Here is a 5,374-nt window from a genome sequence, read left to right as displayed (position 1 = left end):
AATTGAACCACCTATTTTTTTTTCTATTAGTAAGTGATGCGACCAAATGGGAATCACCACATAAACAGCTCAAAAACTGCATGTCTCATAGCTCCTGAGGCTTCTATACATCTTGAAAGTAATTGCTATTTCAAATGCCTTTGAAGCAATATTTTTGTAAGAATCTACCCAGTGGGCACACACTCATGGAATCCACGTGGAAAAGATGTTTTCACCACGTGGAAAAGATGGGTAATTTAGGTGTAAAAGGCAAGTTGAATTCCATGTGGATGTTGACACATGGAATCCACGTGTTTTCACCACGTGGAAAAGACGTGGAATTTAGGTGTAAAGGCAAATTGAATTCATGTGGATGTTGGCCCGTGGAAAATACATGTTGTGTTCAACGTAAATTCCACAAAGTTCAAAATGTCTACAAAGCAGACACAAATCACATAAAAGTTTTGTCATATTTTTATCAATTATTTAGTCATATTTCAAAACAAACAATACAAAATGCACATAAAAACTGGGTGTAGTACATAATACTGACATAACATAAAAATGCCAATACTAATTAAGACTAATGAAACAAACAGAACAGCTACACTGTAATCCCGAATAAGTTGGCAAAACTCAAAAAAATTGAGGTAATCAGTTACATCAAATTTTTTAAGTTATGAAATTTCCAATTTTAACTAAGCAGAAAAATCTAGTTTTGAGTTTGTTGTACTCTTGCAAAATAATTTGTTCTTACTTGAAATACCCAAGTTACCCTGTTTATACATTTTGAGATCAATTAACTTATTTTTTTTAATATCTACATTACAAGTCAATAGTGGACAGTGGTTGTACACAGATGTTTTGCTTTGGCAGCAACTTGAACAATTGAGTTAAAGTATTAATCTTTATTAACTCTAATAGTGTTTAATTTACACCATAAGGTAAGTCAATGAGTCTCCACCTCCAAACATCTGCCCCATTTTAATATGCGTACAAGTCATGAGGATCAGAAGAGCCAGCCCAGATTTACCCACCATCATGAGAAAGATTCAGACCAACATAGCCTTTTCTTTTTTAATGCATGTCCCCCCCCCTTACTTCAGCTCTTTATACCCAAAGAACTGTGCTCATGTAAGTTGGAGTATATTGAAAAGCTGTTGTTATAAATGTATTTATTCAAGCATCAATAAGGTGTCTTCAGTTAGGGTATGAAAGAACCAGCTTTCTTGAGAACCACCTCTGGTATAAAAGGGCTGAGGAAAGGTGAGAGCTATCTTAATGGTAGATGGAGTGTATTTCTGCTAAAGCATATATAATGTGTGGTGGCCTTATTGGCTTTAGACCACAACTTGGGGTAGAAGAACAAATCAAATCACTTTGCTCATTTAATATTCAGATCTTCATTAAGCTTCATTTTTAGAAACCCACCACGATTGAGGATGGTATGGCACTGATATTAGTCTTTACCACATTTCATTATTAGTTGTTCTGTGTTGCCTGTGTATGCTATTTTGTCTGAGTATTGTAGTACTTATCTATGTGCATCCCCACAGAAACCTCAATTGTAGAGGTACTGTACAAATGTCCTTTCTAGAAAGCCTATGAACAAAATAACAGATTTTTCACAGTAACATGCGTTCTCTAGTTAAGCCATAGAGGCAAAAACCATTTAGCCTGGTCACCAGGTAGTACACAAGAGCCATTTCTGTGGTTTTTGTTCTCTTGCCCTATTCATCGCAATCGTGGTGGGTTTAAAAAAAAAAAAAAACTATTCACTCAAAGACAGTACTGTATCAGGCTATGCAAATATATACCCAGCACCATTGGTCTACAGGGGAGTAGGCGGTTCCAGGAACTGTACAGAAAAGGGTATTACAAATGTCCTGACACCTTTCTGCATATGTTAATCATCTAAGGGCAAAATCAGCAATCAAATACACGCCTATCCCTTTAAACGATATACCACTCAGGAAAAGTGCCCAGTTTGTTTCCTAAAGTTTTTCCTCTGACTTGATGCCAATATGCAATAAAATCACACATCAGGAAAAAAAAATAAAAAATCACCAGGACCACAGCTTTTTTAATCTCCAAGAACAGTCAGAACTGAACCAGCAAAGCTTTAAAATAAAAACAAGAAAAAGCTGTAAGGTCCTTTTTGGTCAGAGTCTTTCTCATGATGGTGGGTAAATCTGGGCTGGCTCTTCTGATCCTCATGACTTGTGCGCATATTAAAATGGGGGTTTGGAGGTGGAGACTCATTGACTTACCTTATGGTGTAAATTAAACACTATTAGAGTTAATAAAGATTAATACTTTAACTCAATTGTTCAAGTTGCTGCCAAAGCAAAACATCTGTGTACGACCACTGTACACTATTGACTTGTAATGTAGATATTAAAAAAAATAAATTAATTGATCTCAAAATGTATAAACAGGGTAACTTGGGTATTTTAAGTAAGAACAAATTATTTTGCAAGAGTACAACAAACTCAAAACTAGATTTTTCTGCTTAGTTAAAATTGGAAATTTCATAACTTAAAAAATTTGATGTAACTGATTACCTCAATTTTTTTGAGTTTTGCCAACTTATTCGGGATTACAGTGTAGCTGTTCTGTTTGTTTCATTAGTCTTAATTAGTATTGGCATTTTTATGTTATGTCAGTATTATGTACTACACCCAGTTTTTATGTGCATTTTGTATTGTTTGTTTTGAAATATGACTAAATAATTGATAAAAATATGACAAAACTTTTATGTGATTTGTGTCTGCTTTGTAGACATTTTGAACTTTGTGGAATTTACGTTGAACACAACATGTATTTTCCACGGGCCAACATCCACATGAATTCAACTTGCCTTTACACCTAAATTCCACGTCTTTTCCACGTGGTGAAAACACGTGGATTCCATGTGTCAACATCCACGTGGAATTCAACTTGCCTTTTACGCCTAAATTACCCATCTTTTCCACGTGGTGAAAACATCTTTTCCACGTGGATTCCATGAGTGTGTGCCCACTGGGTAAGCACTTTGCTAATGTAGATTTTAAAAGTAATACTTTCTCAAAAATAATATCATGATGAAAACATCTCTTGCAGGAAATTTTGGCATAAGTTCTATGAGTTGGATCATACATGTATGAATAAATTGCTGTACTGAAAGCACGTCGGACCGGCCCTTCTCTGGAGCCAGACCATGGAGGTTTAAACCATGCCGGACTCCGCCCTCAACAATGTTAATTTGGCTAATGAAAGAGTGTAACCCAGACCCCATTTGTCGTGGTGCTAAAGTAAATACATGTTTACAGTTAGATCGCGATATTCATTTTTACACATCGTTATAAAGCAAATACTCCGATTAATGGATAAAATCGCTTTGTCTTTCAGCTTAAAAAGTGAAATTAGTATGTTTAGTGGAGCAGTAAAATGGTGTGGTGCAGAGCGTATTACTGTTCAACCGAATTATTTGCTGGCGTTATGTTTTTACTTAATTAAAAATCCTTAAATATGAATGCGTGACGGATATCCAAATAATTTAAGACATAACACTACACGCCGTGTACACAATTAAGAGGTGCGGGCGCTTTCTAAGAAGAAAATGCAGCGTGACTTGGAAGGCTATGTCAGAAACGAAAAGGTGTTTTTGGACATATCTGTTAAAGTATCAGATTTATGGCAATCTATGTCGATCTGTGTAACTGCATAACAACGCAATGTATATATAATTTACAACAGAGGTTAAGCAACGCCTATTTCTAAGTGGTTTCGTCTAATGTAACTCGGAATAACATTCGGAATACCCCATGTTTTGTCATATCGGGTCCGCAATTTGTACTAGTAGTAAAACAGGAAAAGCGTGTTGTCTGTTATCACCTGACGTCACCCTTCTCAGGCTGCAGTCCTTATGCCAAATGCGCAGCAACACATCGTAATGTATTTCACGCCTTTAAAGTTTTGGGAGTGTTGTATAAATGCTTCGCATGTGTATAAATTTAGACAGAGCCAAAAAGACTCGTTATTGTTCATGTGTCGGAAGTCAATTTAAGAGCGACTTCGAGTCACCATCTTGCACTTAAACAAGCTACCATGAGCCTAAATCTGACAGACCTATAAGCACAATATCATTTCGGCTGTCCGTGATTCTCCGTGTAACTTTGGAGTGTGTGGTTCTGCACCTGTGAGCAGAGTCACTGGATCAGGTCCCATACCTGCCAGAGTTATGTCACTTTGACTAAGGCCCTTAATCCTAATCACTTCTGTTCCTTTGGACATAAGAATCTGGTATATAAATATACAGTAATGTACATTTTAATACTAATGTGTAACATTTCTGAGATGAGGAAGGTACATGTTCGAAAAACACAAAACAAACCAGGAACCATAAAAGCGGAAATACCTACTCAGGTCAAATCAATTATAAGTGTATCACTTCCCCTCTTCAAACTGGTCTCTGGCATATAGACTCGTGCTTTTAAAACATTAGAACTTTACTTGAGATTTTACACAATTAATTAAGACAGGAAAACAAAGACACCTGATGGAGTGACCAGCTATCAATTCTTGGCCCCAAGTTCTTATAACCCACATCTGTTCCTTGTCTAGTCTTGTTATGAGTGTATTTAAGTGCCAGGCTTTGTCCTATTCCTCAGTTCTGTTCCTCCTGTAGTTTTTACTGTGTGTTTGTAGTTGCGCTGGTTCCCTGTGTTGCTGTGTGCTTCTAATTACCCTGTGTTAGTTTGTAGTCTCCTGAATTTTTTACCTACCCTTGGTTTTGTTGTTCCTGGTTTTGCTCCCTACCTTATGGATCTATGGATCATTCCTTCTTTATGATGCCCCACCATAACAAATTCCTTATCCGATACGAGGTCACAGAGGGCCTAGAGTCTATCCCAGGTAGCATACAGTCAGAAGACAGGAAATGCCTCTCAATGTAATTAAACTAGCTCTTTGAACACGTTTTATATGTTTGCTCCCCAAATTGTTGTTTCATATGTCAACAACCATACCTCATATTACGTACGCTAAAGCGTGAGTAATCACCAGACTCCAGAAAAAAAAACATATTTTATAATGGCATTGCCATAATTAGTTATTAATTAAATTTAAAATTTACAGCTGTTCACGTCATGTTGAAATTATTTTGAATATAATACTATATATTTTGCTGCAGTTAAAATGATTGTGTAAGAGCAGTGTCGTGCCCGTACGCGTTTGTGGGTTTCCACGGCGCTCACCTGGAGCCGGCGCGTTTCCCCCCATCGCGCGTTCCCGAGGACTCGTTCACGGTGGGGATTTTATTCCAAAACGGCGTGTGTCTTCCATCGGGAACAGCGCCGCCCCCGTACAAGCACCGCAGCGATCCGTGCGGTGAATCCAGCCTTGTGTAGCTAAT

Source organism: Paramormyrops kingsleyae, chromosome 24, assembly GCF_048594095.1.
Source record: "Paramormyrops kingsleyae isolate MSU_618 chromosome 24, PKINGS_0.4, whole genome shotgun sequence".
NCBI classification, from domain to species: domain Eukaryota; kingdom Metazoa; phylum Chordata; class Actinopteri; order Osteoglossiformes; family Mormyridae; genus Paramormyrops; species Paramormyrops kingsleyae.
This window is presented reverse-complemented; position numbering follows the sequence as displayed.